Source organism: Oryx dammah, unplaced genomic scaffold (assembly GCF_014754425.2).
Source record: "Oryx dammah isolate SB20612 unplaced genomic scaffold, SCBI_Odam_1.1 HiC_scaffold_25, whole genome shotgun sequence".
In the NCBI taxonomy this organism is placed as follows: domain Eukaryota; kingdom Metazoa; phylum Chordata; class Mammalia; order Artiodactyla; family Bovidae; genus Oryx; species Oryx dammah.
In genome coordinates, this window is record NW_024070209.1 from 53,696,362 (window position 1) to 53,711,935 (window position 15,574).

At 39.5% G+C, this 15,574-nt stretch overlaps 1 non-coding gene across 1 annotated transcript; it reads right to left on the reverse strand.

Annotated features, from left to right (window-relative positions):
* Positions 1 to 979: 979 nt before the first annotated feature.
* LOC120852369 lies at positions 980 to 1,143 on the reverse strand. The gene has a single exon (XR_005718548.1). It is a non-coding gene; the product is annotated as a U1 spliceosomal RNA (small nuclear RNA).
* Between the last annotated feature and the right edge of the window lie 14,431 nt (positions 1,144 to 15,574).

Genomic DNA, 15,574 nt, shown 5'->3' on the forward strand with positions numbered 1-15,574 from the left:
TGGATCTCCTTGCAGGCCAAGGGACTCTCAAGAGTCTTCTCCAACACCATGGTTCAAAAGCATCAATTCTTTGGCACTCAGCTTTCTTCATAGTCCAACTCTCACATCCATACATGACCACTGGAAGAACCATAGCTTTGACTAGATGGACCTTTGTCGGCAAAGTAATATCTCTGCTTTTTAATATGCTGTCTAGGTTGGTCATAGCTTTTCTTCCAAGGAGCAAGCGTCTTTTAATTTCATAGCTGCTGTCACCATCTGCATTGACTGAGCAGCTGACCTGAACTGAACTGCCACCCCCGCTTCCTCAGGAATGAACAAGACTACAACTGAGTCAGAGTGGCACTGGGCCTCAGGCAAGTAAAAATGGCATAGTTTCTCTATCATTTATAAGTTGCCTTTTCTTTTTTTTTTTTTTTAGTTGCCTTTTCTTAATTTAGCATTCACTTTGTTAATTTAAATTTTCCTTTGACTGTTTTCCTGATCTCTGATTAAGTTGATTTTAACAATTTTTGCCTGATTTTTCAGTGATTCTCTGAAGGGATAGTTCCTTGGAGTTACCTACTCCACTACTTTAGTTGATGGTCATTCTTAACACATTAGTTTTTGCACTATATGTTAATCTATTTTTATTTATTTTTTTTTTTACTGAGTTCTGGAAGATTTACTCAAGCTAGTAAACTATATATAAAGCAAGACGAGAAGGCGGCAACAGGGAATGAGATGTTTGGATGGCATCACTGACTCAATGGAAATCAGTTTGAGCAAATTCAAGGAGATAGTGAAGGACAGGGAAACCTGGGGTACTGCAGTTCATGGAGTTGAGAGGAGTCGCATAAGTTAGCGACCGAACAACAACAACAAATCTCTGCATATCTACTGATAGATATATCTTATGTACATATCTAGACCTAGATTTGGGCATTTTTATTTCACTTTCAATCATATGTTTACCCTCTCCATTGTTTTGTTTTAACACCAGGGGAAAGTATGAACACAGTTCCCCACTACCACAAATTATGCAGTTGAGTTTCCCACATTTGGGGAAATCACAGTGGTCAGCACATCTGAAATGCAATCGATTAGCCTTGCTCTGGGAAAACCATGTTTTTGATTATGGTATCTCCCCTGCCAGGTAAGAATATACACTGGGTTTTAATTCAGTCATCTATTTCTTACTTGGTCAACCTTTCCAGCTCTCGGATTTCTCATGATTTGCTAGATATAGTGATTCATGGAGTCCACATGAAAGCAGCAAGTTAAATATCTTCTAAAGACTTCTCTTGTATTGTTGCCATATTAAGGACTGGCCCCTGGTTTTGAACAAGATAAATTTTTCTCACTCCAAATTCATTCTCATCATAGGGTTGCAGGAAAGGAGAATCTTTTCAGGGCCCAAGAGTGGGCTCTTGTTAACCCTTGGATATGAATTGTCCAAGGAGGCACACAGGCTGACAAACTGGAAATTTTAAGAAATAGGATTTGGAAAGGGGCACCCAAGAGGAGAGCAGTAGGGTAAAGGAACCCAGGGGAACTGCTCTCCCAGTGTCCAATTTTATGGCAATGGAGTTAGTTTCCTGGTTGTCTCTGGCCAATCATCTTGCTTGGCCCACAGTCTGACTCAGGATCCTTATTGCTGGCACATGCATTTCTTAGCCAAGATGTATTCCAGAAGAATAATTCTGGGAGGTTGGTCATCTCCTCTTCTGGCCTCTCCTATATTTATAGCAACAACTCTGTGTTCCTGATCTATTGGACCTCCTGCTGTGAGGAGCTCAGGCAAGTGGTCATTATTCCATCTAACCAAGGCAGGTAGTTTCATTCAATAGTTCCCTAACAATAGTTTGTAATTTTTTTTCCAAGAAAATGTTGCATTCTTCTCTAAGACCACCCCACACCTGCCCCGCCGCCCAGTTTTAAGCATCAATTTCTTTTCCTATGTCTCCAAAGATATCTTATTATAAAGTGAAAGATTTTTATGAGGCCATCACCAAAAGCTATTTATAATGAATGTCTATAAACCTTTAGTTATTTTAATGCTATTCATTATGTCTCTTGATTTTCCGGCTATTAGTTCAGGAATTTATTTTTCTCTAAGATACTAGATATAGCTTATTGCAATCATTAGGATTCCACTATGTTACTTTAATCAAGCAATTAGAATGAGAGAGAACCCTTATCCATCTCTATCTGTGTCTATACCAGCATAATTTTCTGAACTCTGAAACATGAGGAGTTACTGAAAGGTAGACAGAAGCAGCATTTCTAGAAGCACTGCAACTGCATGGTGAGTATGGGAAGGGATAAAAAGAACTCCCAAATACCCAAAGGGGAGAAGGAACCCAAAGCTTATTTTTTCCACTCTCCTTCCTCCAAATAGAAAATATGCAAGTAACTCTTAAAAAATAATTAATTTTAATGAAATAATAATTTAAAAGAAATTCTACACAAACTGGAGATTTTGCATATCCTTTACTAAGTTGTTCAAATGTTTCATAATGTTTGGAGACTGAAATCTAAGTATTATTCCCTCATGCTGCTAACACACACAAACATATACACATTTTCAAAAATATATCACCCAACTAAATAGACATTTCTCCAAAGAAGACATACAGATGGCTAACAAACACATGAAAAGATGCTCAACATCACTCATTATTAGAGAAATGCAAATCAAAACCACAATGAGGTACCACTTCACACCAGTCAGAATGTCTGCGATCCAAAAATCTGCAAGCAATAAATGCTGGAGAGGGTGTGGAGAAAAGGGAACCCTCTTACACTGTTGGTGGGAATGCAAACTAGTACAGCCAATATGGAGAACAGTGTGGAGATTCCTTAAAAAATTGCAAATAGAACTGCCTTATGACCCAGCAATCCCACTGCTGGGCATACACACCGAGGAAACCAGAATTGAAAGAAACACATGTACCGCAATGTTCATCGCAGCACTGTTTATAATAGCCAGGACATGAAAACAACCTAGATGTCCATCAGCAGATGAATGGATAAGAAAGCTGTGGTACATATACACAATGGAGTATTACTCAGCTGTTAAAAAGAACACATTTGAATCAGTTCTGATGAGATGGATGAAACTGGAGCCGATTATACAGAGTGAAGTCAGCCAGAAAGAAAAGCACCAATACAGTATACTAACACATATATATGGAATTTAGAAAGATGGCAATGATGACCCTGTATGCCAGACAGCAAAAAAGACACAGATGTGTATAGAGGACTTTTGGACTCAGAGGGAGAGGGAGAGGGTGAGATGATTTGGGAGAATGGCATTGAAACATGTATAATATCATGTAAGAATCGAATTGCCAGTCTATGTCCGATGCAGGATACGGCACGCTTGGGGCTGGTACATGGGGATGACCCAGAGAGATGTTGTGGGGAGGCGGGTGGGAGGGGGGTTCATGTTTGGGAACGCATGTACACCCATGGTGGATTCATGTCAATGTATGGCAAAACCAATACAGAATTGTAAAGTAAAATAAAAAATAAATTTAAAATAAATAAATAAAATAAAACCTAATACATACATACATATATATATATATATATATATATATCTCACCCAGTATTTTATTTTTTTTCTGCATGCTGTGAATCATTGGAAGATTTGAATGTCCCTATCAGTAAGTTAAGAGAATTAATGTGAAATGCTGAGGCTATAGTGACAATGTTGTAATTGTCCTTGGTGACTTTTAGATTTATGCCAAAAAGGCACAAGGTCAACTAAAATTCCAATTAAAACAAAGTGGAATAAAGTTCTGTACAAAAGACCAATTTCATTAAATGCCAGCAGTAAATATGCATTTCTTTTAAGAGTGAGGCTTTTGGACTTCATGAAGAGAACTGTTTCTTTCTTTCTTTCTTTCTTTCTTTTTTTTTTTAACTCCTGAATAAACAAGGCAATTTTTGACATGAAATAGACTTAGCTTATTCCAAATGTGAATTCCAAAATGTCTTGGGAATTTTTCAAGCTTTCTCAGCTATTATTTTTTCCATTGATTTTTATTATTTTACAATCAAAGTAATCAGTTATTATAAACAATCAATATTGCTTTATTTTACCCAGATATTATCAATGTCTTTTTCACCATATCTTATGCAACAGAGTCCTTTTTTTAATATTCCCTTAGTGAGCTCTTTGGTGATAAAGTCTCTCAGTTTTTGTCTGAAAATTATTTTCATTAAGGTAATAGGTTATCAGTTGTGTTATCTCAGTCTGTTGAAGATATTCTACTACCTCTGGCTTCTCTCATTGCTGTTGTTCCTCAGTTATTATGATAAGCAAGTTTCTTTGACAAAGTTCTAATTTTATTTCCCAGATGCCTGATTTAAATATTGTTTAGAGCAGTGGTTCCCAAATTTCGCTGCACATTAGTTATCACCTAGTGAAATTTTATAAATCCTGATGGCCCTGATTGCACCTCATACTAATTTAATCAGAGTATCTACAGATGGAAGCAAGGTATCAGAAGTTATTAAATATTGCCAGGTGAGTATAATGTACAGCTAAGTATGAGAACCACTGATTTAGAATTTTCATACATCATCAGTATAAATAGAAATCACTTCACATGTTATCATAGATTCCTGGTTCCCTCTCCCAGTCTGATTCAGTGTGTCAGATATGGGGCACTCCAGTGGAAATAGTGTCAACTGTATTTTTTGGGCTCTAAAATCACTGCAGATGGTGGCTGCAGCCATGAAATTAAAAGACGCTTACTCCTTGGAAGAAAAGTTATGACCAACCTAGATAACATATTGAAAAGCAGAGACATTACTTTGCCAACAAAGGTCCGTCTAGTCAAGGCTATGGTTTTTCCAGTAGTCACGTATGGATGTGAGAGTTGGACTGTGAAGAAAGCTGAACACCGAAGAATTGATGCTTTTGAACTGTGGTGTTAGAGAAGACTCTTGAGAGTCCTTTGGACTACAAGGAGATCCAGCCAGTCTATTCTAAAGGAGATTAGCCCTGGGTATTCTTTGGAAGGAATGATGCTAAAGCTGAAACTCCAGTACTTTGGCCACTTCATGCGAAGAGTTGACTCATTGGAAAAGACTCTGATGCTGGGAGGAATTGGGGGCAGGAGGAAGAGGGGATGACAGAGGATGGGATGGCTGGATGGCATCATGGACTCGATGGACGTGAGTCTGAGTGAACTCCAGGAGATGGTGATTGCCAGGGAGGCCTGGCATGCTGCAATTCGTGGGGTTGCAAATAGTCGGATACGACTGAGTGACTGAACTGATCTGAGCCATGTGTGCAATGAAGAAATATTCTTATAGAACAAAGATCTACTCAATAAGTGGTTCTTGGAATCACAGCATCAGAATTACTGGTGAGCTTGTTAGAAATGCAAATATTTTGGGCCTATTGACATCTACTGGGTGAGAATTAATGAACCTGAGGAATGTTTACTTTTTCAAGCTTTCCAATTGATTCTTATCCACATTTAATCTGAGAACCACTGATGTAAAGCATATGAAACCTAAGTATGTGGCTACTAATCAGAACCACCTATCAAGCCACTATACTAGACTTCTTAGCTCTCCCTTATTGTCCACCATGGTAATGAGTACACCATGTAGTAAATGATAGAGAAACAAAGTCAAAGGATGATATCTGCATTTATGTTTGTGTGTGTAATGAATACTCAAAATTATACTTGATTAAACTAATTGGGGAAAGGGAGCTTTTTCTGAAAATGTAAAAGGATTAAGGTATTATTTAGTCATAACATTAAAGAAAGAGAAGATAAGAAAAAGGGGAAGATGATTATATTCGCTAATGTGTGTTCGGCCCTTTTTCTCAGGCACTTCTCCAAATTTGAATTACCTGTCTTATCAAAGAATGAAAAGTTGGAGGAAATCACTTATTAAAAGTTGTTGCAATTCAGGGATGCTTTGGCTTTGAGAGATGTTGATAATCCAGATGAAGCCAATGAGAAAAGCCCACAGTTGTGGGGGATAAAACTTGTCCTTAAAGGAATGTGGTGATATTATGCCTGTTGTCTATCTAAGCCCATACAGGTTCTAGGTAATAAAAAATCTTCCATCAACAGTGATCTCTTATGATATCTTTGGAATAAATCCCAGTTGTAAATGACATGATAAAGGCAGAAGTCAAGTCCTTACTTTGCTGTCAAGTCTTAGATGAGGAATCAAAGCTTTATCTACATGAACTGAAATTTACAGCAGTACTTCTTTCCCAGAAGAAAAGACTTTATTAAATAAAAAATAAAGTCCACATTAGGAAAGCATGGAAAGGTTTTCAGAAGGTCTTGGCTTTACTGGGATACAGAGGTCAAAGATTAATTCCAGATCCTCCCCCAAATTAATTAACAAAATGATTATTTATGACAAGATTAATTTAAAACTCCACTTGGGACATTTGGTCTAATATCTGGAATTAGTTCCAATACCTGTTTCAGAAAAATATTAGAAGACACAATTTCTAAGATTCGTTTCTACTATGAATATTTCTGGTTATGTTCCTCCAAATTCTATTTTTAAAAAGCGAAAAGATTCCTAGGAAAATAATGTAGATATAAAGGGACTTTTAAGTAGAAAATGATGGTTTTAAGTGTCTCTACTGATTCCTTGTTGCTTTTCATTTGGGGAGAATAACAAGGTGAGGGTTTCATGTAGTTTTTGGACATGTAATATTTTCAAAGAGTCAACATTTTAAAATGCATTAAAGGGTGTAATAAGTACACATTTTTGATGAATGACTACTGCTTTTAAGCCTCTCCCTATTCTTCTTTGTTCTACATCTGAATAGACTGATTAGAAGTTTTGCCCTGTCTCCTCCTTCAGTGCCTGTGGGAAGCTCAAACCTGTTTAGAATGCCAGCCCATAGCCACTCTAAAAGCCCAGTCTATCCTTTCTGCCTTACTCAAGGCAGCCATTATATGCTTTTGCCTTCTTGCTCCCTCAAGATTTCCTTGCATAAATTGCTGTTCAGTTGCTCAGTTATTTCTGACTCTTTGTGACCCCATAGACTGCAGCATGCCAGGCTTCCCTGTCCTTCACTATCTCCCAGAGTTTGTTCAAACTCTTGTTCATCGAGTTGATGATGCCGTCCAACCATCTCATCCTCTGTCACCCCCAAGTGCATTGTGGTGTGGTATCATGAGTTTTGGTACACAAACCAAATTCTGGGTGGAAATCTATTTTTTACTCATGAAATGTTCAAAATAATGGTTATGTCAGCAAGATGTCTAGACCACAACCACCAGAAGCAGAGATCTCTTCTCTTGCTTTGGTTTGCTAACTGGCTCTGCTGCCTGTAGGTGAGCAATTATTTTGAGCTGCTGCTTACTCTGGGCTCTGTTGTTGCCTGCCCTGAAGTTTGTGTTTTGAGCTTGGCTACATTGTGCTGCATTTGCTGAGTTCTATGGAACCTCTGTTGTATAATACTAGGAGAATGAAGCCTTCCTTAAAGTGGCCCTGAGTTGTACATCTCAGCTGAATTTATTCTGTGATTTAATTCCAGCACAGGCTGTGACAGGTGCTAGGCTCAGGAGAATGGCTTTTACCTTGTGACCCTTGATTGTGTTTCTCAATTTAGGATTGTCCCCTGTTCTATAAAGTATTCAGGGAGACTCATACCCTATGTGCTATGTGGACCCACTTGCATGGAGGAAATGTTACTATGCATTATGTTGAAGTCTACATTCCCTAAAGCAAACGACTCACTGCTGCTGCTGCTGCTAAGTCACTTCAGTGGTGTCTAACTTTGTGCAACCCCATAGATGGCAGCCCACCAGGCTCCCCCATCCCTGGGATTCTCCAGGCAAGAACACTGGAATGGGTTGCCATTTCCTTCTCCAAGGCATGAAAGTGAAATGTGAAAGTGAAGCCACTCAGCCGTGTCCGACTCGCAGCGACCGCAGGGACTACAGCCTACCAGGCTCCTCCATCCACGGGATTTTCCAGGCAAGAGTACTGAACTGGGTTGCCATTGCCTTCTCTGGAATGACTCACTAGGACTCCACAAATTGCCTTTGCTGCTGCTATCAATACCTGTGACTCTGACACCAAAATAGATTCTGATCTTCGGAGTTCTGGGGTAAAATACCTATGGTATACCTCTACCCCAGCCAAGAATTAATTCACCCATTATGATAGAAGGAACCCCTAAGTCTGATGACACTGATTTGGGACTTTCTGAGGGAATAAACTTATAAATCTCAGAGTAGAGAGGTTCGCCTAAAGTATATCTAGTAACAAAAAAAAAAAAAAGGAAGTGTCAGTTGAAAAAATGTACAACCTAAAATTTGAGAATTATGCTTTATTTGATGGACAAAACCTAGGACATAAGTCCTGGGCACAGTATCTTAGCTCTGAGACACTGCTCCAAAAAGGTAAGAGAGGAGTCAGGATATATAGGCTTTTTTGCAACAAAAACCAGGTAGTCTGAACTTTGAAAGATTACTGTTAATTAAAAAAATACCCAGGTATTTCAAGTTAAGGCATTTAGTGCTTTTCTATGTACAATAAGTCTCCTACATACGAACCTTTAAGATGTGAACTTTCAAGGGTGTGAATGTGAGGTCACCTCTCCAGCACATAAGTTAGTTCCCATGTTTGGTCTATATTGTCATGTGTGTGACTCCTCTGCAAGTGGTTGTGGTTTTGTGTGCTTTCACAGTGCTGTATAAAGCACAGTAGTACAGTATCTTTATTTCAAGCTGGATCTGAAAGAGGACAGCTTCATTGAACTCCTTGGTGTACAACACAAGGAGCTTACTAATGAAATTGAAGTGGAATTGGAGGCCCAGAGAAAGGATGTGAAGACAGACATGAACAAGAAGTAACCAAAAAGCTGAAGAGTATAATGATGCAGGAAATGAAAAGGGGATGTGTTTGTTTGTTTGTTTGAGGAGGCACTGTTCTTCCATGGGGGAAAAACCTGAAACAAATCTTCATAATGTACACAATTGGAAATCCTAAATTTACCCAAATAATTTATACAACAAAAAGACAAAAGGCTGCCAATTGCCTTTTATGCCTCCATATCATATACTCTGAATTAACTTCAATATGTCCTAAAATACATCAATTGGTAAGTGTTCATGTCCTTAATCAATGCTGGAGCTCAAATTAGAGTTAAACCTGGATATCCCACTAAATTTAATGAAGTATCTTAAAGGAGTTATCAAACACTAAACAAAAGACAGGTATGGTTTACTTTAACCATCAGAACAAGCATACTGCCTCAATTTCCCATGATCATAGAACATGTGAATGAAAAATGTCACCTGTCGTATCAGCAAACTAAGGATTTTGTGGCCATAAAGTCAGCAGCCACTACAGTCTCCTCCAACAGTGCAACCTGAGGGAGAAGAATAGGATGCTGGCCCTAGACAGTTAAGGTGGATGTCAAAGAAATGATTTCAAAGAGTCCAGAGTCTTGCATCTTTTCATACATAGACATGGAAAAAGTACTAAATTAATTAACTTAAGATGTCTGGTTTTCTTTAATTAACAGTAATCTTTTGATATTCAAACTACCCAGGTTTTGTTGCAAAAATCTCTTTGCACCCTGCTCCCCCGCTTCCATCTTCAGAGCAGTCCATCAGAGTTATCTGAGAGGTGGTTTTCCAGACTTAAGTCCTCAGTTTTGTCTGCCAAATAAAACAAAATTCTCAACTTTCAGGTTATGCATTTTTTTGGACACAAAATTATCTAAAATATCCCAATGTAAGCATGGATGCTCTGACATAATGAATAATAATATAAAACAAATTTTGACTTAAAGTTAAATTAAATCTTTGGAACTTACACATTGGCTTGATAAAACTGAAGCCAATTAACCAGCCCACTTCCTCAAGTTAATATGGTCCAAAGTAAACTAAAACAGACTTTCAAAGATTGAAACTCATTATACAAGAACTATTTAGTGAAGGAATGATTATCCTCACTCACTGCTCTTTCACTGAATAGTCAGTTTGGCCTGTTCTTAAACTTGAAAGAATGAATGGTAGATTACTGCAATTTTAATGCTATGATATCACCTATATTATTAAAATTACTAACTTAATCCACAACTGGGTATTGTTTTTGCTTTGGCTCCATCCCTTCATTCTTTCTGGAGTTATTTCTCCACTGATCTCCAGTAGCATATTAGGCACCTGCCGACCTGGGGAGTTCCTCTTTCAGTATCTTATCATTTTGCCTTTTCATACTGTTAATGGGGTTCTCAAGGCAAGAATACTTAAATGGTTTGCCATTCCCTTCTCCAGTGGACCACATGTTGTCAGACCTCTATACCATGACCCGCCTGTCTTGGGTGGCCCCACAGGAGATGGCTTAGTTTCATTGAGTAAGACCAGGCTGTGGTCCATGTGATTAGATTGACTAGTTTTCTGTGATTATGGTTTCAGTGAGTCTGCCCTCTGATGCCCTCTGGCAGCACCTACCATCTGACTTGGATTTCTCTTACCTAGGACATGGGGTATCTCTTCACAGCTGCTCCAGCAAAGTGCAGCCGCTGCTCCTTACATTGGATGAGGGGTATCTCCTCACCACCGCCCCTCTTGACCTTGAACGTGGAGTGGCTCCTCTTGGCCCTCTTGTGCCCACACAGCCACCGCTCCTTGGATGTGGGGTTGCTCCTCTCAGCCGCCGCCCCTGACCTCAGGCAGAGGGGAGCTCCTCCCAGCCACTACCACTGGCCTTGGGCGTGGGGTAGCTCCTTCCAGCCACTGCTGGGACAATATGGGGAAACAGTGGAAACTGATTTTTTTTGGGGGGGGGGCTCCAAAATCACTGCAGATAGTGATTGCAGCCATGAAATTCAAAGATGCTTACTCCTTGGAAGAAAAGTTATGACCAACTTAGATAGCATATTCAAAAGACATTAATTGGCCAACAAAGGTCCATCTAGTCAAGGCTATGGTTTTTCCAGTGGTCATGTATGGATGTGAGATTTGGACTGTGAAGAAAGCTGAGCACAGAAGAATTGATGCTTTTGAACTGTGGTGTTGGAGAAGACTCTTGAGAGTCCCTTGGACTGCAAGGAGATCCAACCAGTCCATTCTAAAGGAGATCAGCCCTGGGTATTCTTTGGAAGGAATGATGCTAAAGCTGAAACTCCAGTCCTTTGGCCACCTCATGTGAAGAGTTGACTCATTGGAAAATACTCTGATGCTGGGAGGGATTGGGGGCAGGAGGAGAAGGGGACAACAGAGGATGAGATGGCTGGATGGCATCACTGACTTGATGGATGTGAATTTGAGTGAATTCTGGGAGTTGGTGATGGACAGGGAGGCCTGGCATGCTGTGATTCATGGGGTCACAAAGAGTCGGACATGACTGAGCAACTGAATTTAACTCAATAGAACTGAACTTCATCCAAGTAACAAATGATAAATATTATGCTATTATAGATTTGGCTAAAATATTCTGTTCATGCAGATTTCAGTAGCCCCTCAGTCACAGTTTGCTTTCACTTTCAGTGTGAGATTAAACACCTTTTCCTGACTTATCATGAGGTACTGCAACAGCCTTGTGATCACACACAGTCTTTCCAGGCAAGATCTTAACCACATCCAACTTTCTCTGAGAACACAGGTATGGCATCACACAGCTTTTATCCTCCTCTGAAAAAATCCATTTGCCATGCTCATTTAGAATATACAAGTACTATAAAAGAGCTTACACACCAAATAAAGCCAATAAACTACTTCCCCACACATAGTGCAAGGCTCTGGCACATTAGATGAGTTCTGGAAAATTACTTGCTAAACCAAGGGCCACTCATATCCTGACACTTATGACAAAGAACAGCTAATGCTGTTACTGAAACCAAGCTTGCTCTACTCACTGCATTACAGGCCACTAAATCTGAGAGATGAGGTGTAGAGGCAAGAAATATGACTTTATCCCAAAAATTCACTGACCAAGAAGATGGCACACCAATGTCTCAAAATAACCATATTATTGAGGTCTGGATGCCAGGATCTTTCATAGAACACAGAGCTGGGGGAGGTGAGGAAATGAAGTAAAAAGGCCTCTCGTTTTGCAAATATCTCGTAGGAGGGCAAGCCTTAGAGAGGAGATGTGTTAATTTCTTTCTTCCTCCCATCCACAGGTGGACATGGTCCTGAACAAAGACACTTTAGTTTAATATTCAAGCATAGGGGCAGGGTCACCCAAGGCAGGATATTATGTATAAACAGTATCCTTTAAGGGAACAAAACAACCAGAAGCAAAGGTTAAAATAAAAGAAACAGATCCAGTATGGAGTCAGAATTAACTATTGCTGCAACATTACCTCTCTCAGCATCTGCAACATTCAAATAAGTTCAATATCTTTTTTAAAAATTTAGCTTCTAAGTAAAGTTTGCAGATGGATTTTATAAGCCTATTGATGATATTATTTGTAAATTGTCCCACCTTACATTAAGGCCCCTCCAACAAACGGTTCTAAAATCTGTACAAATTGCACTGCAAGAGAAACTCCTGTTAATACCTCCCAAAAAAACTCCTTTACAGACACTTAGCAATTTCTTTCTCTAAATGGCCCACCATGGCCATACATTGCCCATGGGCTTTTGAAACAAGAATTTTCCCTCCTTGTCCCCATGATATATGCCATTAGAGCAGGAGTAGCTGGCCACATATTGCACTCTCCCGGAAATAGAGGTACTCACAGTCCCTGAACCTAATGGCTCACAGTGACTCATAGTCCCTGAACCCTTCCTAAAAGCTGATAGTTCTAACACAATTTTATAATTAGTATTTCATTTCAGAACAGATTTGTGAGACCTCATTTATTGGTTGTTAAATTTGTATGTATATCTGGATTTGTGGTTAGACTTTTTCTCTATTGATATTTGTATATCTATTCATGAATAATGTCAAACAGTATTAATTATTGAAGATTTATAGCATCAGTTCAGTTCAGTTCAGTTCAGTCGCTCAGTCGTGTCCAACTCTTTGCGACCCCATGAATCACAGCACGCCAGGCCTCCCTGTTCATCACCATCTCCCAGAGTTCACTCAGACTCATGTCCATCGAATCCATACATAGTACTTAATAGGAAAGTTAGTCCTCACTATTTCTGACTCACAGTTAATTCTAGAGCTTGCTAATTTTACAGCCCCAAATCCCTTCCCAAATTTTACTTCCTATTAGAATCTTCTGGGAATCTTTTAAAAGCCCAGTGTCTGTGCCTTGTTGTTGTTCAGTTACTAAGTTGTGTCTGACTCTTTGCAAACCCATGGACTGCAGCACACCAGGTTTCTCTTTCTTCCATTATCTCTCTGAATTTTCTCTAATTCATGTCCATTGAGTCGGTGATGCTATTTAACCATTTCACCCCCTGCCACCTTTTCCTCCTTTTGCCTTCAATGTTTCCCAGCAATAGGGTCCTTTCCAATGGGTCAGCTCTTTTCATCAGTTCAGTTCAGTTTAGTTCAGTCGCTCAGCCGTGTCCAACTCTTTGTGAGTCCATGAATTGCAGCATGCCAGACCTCCCTGTCCATCACCAACTCCCGGGATTCACGCAGACTCACGTCCATCGAGTCCGTAATGCCATCCAGCCATCTCATCCTCTGTCGTCCCCTTCTCCTCCCAGCATCAAAGTCTTTTCCAATGAGTCAACTCTTCGCATGAGGTGGCCAAAGTACTGGAGTTTCAGCTTTAGCATCATTACCTCGAAAGAACACCCAGGGCTGATCTCCTTCAGAATGGACTGGTTGGATCTCCTTGCAGTCCAAGGGACTCTCAAGAGTCTTCTCCAACACCACAGTTCAAAAGCATCAATTCTTCTGTGCTCAGCTTTCTTCACAGTCCAACTCTCACATCCATACATGACCCTGGAAAAACCATAGCCTTGACTAGACGGACCTTAGTTGGCAAAGTAATGTCTCTGCTTTTGAATATGCTATCTAGGTTGGTCATAACTTTTCTTCCAACAAGTGAGCGTCTTTTAATTTCATGGCTACAGTCACCCTCTGCAGTGATTTCGGAGCCCCCCCCCAAAATAAAGTCTGACACTGTTTCCACGGTTTCCCCATCTATTTCCCATGAAGTGATGGGACCAGATGCCATGATCTTCGTTTTCTGAATGTTGAGCTTTAAGCCAACTTCTTCACTTTCCACTTTCACTTTCATCAAGTGGCTTTTTAGTTCCTCTTCACTTTCTGCCATAAGGGTGGTGTTATCTGCATATCTGAGGTTATTGAGATTTCTCCCAGCAATCTTGATTCCAGCTTGTGTTTCTTCCAGCCCAGCATTTCTCATGATGTACTCTGCATAGAAGTTAAATAAGCAGGGTGACAATATAAAACCTTGACGTACTCCTTTCACTATTTGGAACCAGTCTGTTGTTCCATGTCCAGTTCTAACTGTTGCTTCCTGACCTGCATATAGGTTTCTCCAGAGGCAGGTCAGGTGGTCTGGTATTCCCATCTCCTTCAGAATTTTCCACAGTTTATTGTGATCCACACAGTCAAAGGCTTTGGCATAGTCAATAAAGCAGAAATAGATGTTTTTCTGGAACTCTCTTGCTTTTTCCATGATCCAGCGGATGTTGGCTATTTGATCTCTGGTTCTTCCGCCTTTTCTAAAACCAGCTTGAACATCTAGAAGTTCATGGTTCACATATTTCTGAAGCCTGGCTTGGAGAATTTTGAGCATTACTTTAGTAGCATGTGAGATGAGTGCAATTGTGTGGTAGTTTGAGCATTCTTTGGCATTGCCTTTCTTTGGGATTGGAACATCAGGTGGCCAAAATATTGGAGCTTCAGCTTCATCATCAGTCCTTCCAATGAATATTCAGGATAGATTTCCTTTAGTATTGATTTGTTTGATCTCCTTACAGTCCAAGGGACTCTCAAGAATTTTTCTCCAGCATCACAGTTTAAGAGCATCAATTCTTTAGTGCTCAGCCTTCTTTATGGTCCCACTTTCACATTTATACATGACTACCGGAAAAACCACAGCTTTAACTATACACACATTTGTCAGAAAAGTGATATTTCTGCTCTTTAATACTGTCTAGGTTTGTCATAGCTTTCCTTCTGAGGAGCAAGTGTCTTTAAATTTCATACCTGTAGTCACTGTCCATAGTGATTTTAGTCCTTGTCTTATCTCATACTAATTCTATCAGAATGTCTTGTGGTCAAAGGCATGCATTCATATTTCTTTAAGTCCCCAAGTGATTTCAACATGTACCAGTTTGTGAGCCACTGCCTTAGGCAGATTCCAAGAGCAGAGAGCTCCTGATTGTTCACCAAGTCAATTATAAAACAAATAATATAACCTTTAATGGGTGTGCTCTGAGCTCAAGCTCCTAGGTCTAGTGAACAAAGTTCTCTGACACATACTTATACAACTTTACTTGGATTTATCAATTTCCTGTTTAGGCTTAGAGTTCCACCATCATACCTACTTGACAGTGACCATTTATATTCTCAGATGCCTACTTATGTAGCCTTACTGGTGTGCTTATTAGAAAAATAAATATTATTTATTTATTTATTTATTAAATAACTAAGTTAACTATTCATTAAAAAAAAAAAAAAAACTAAAAACATG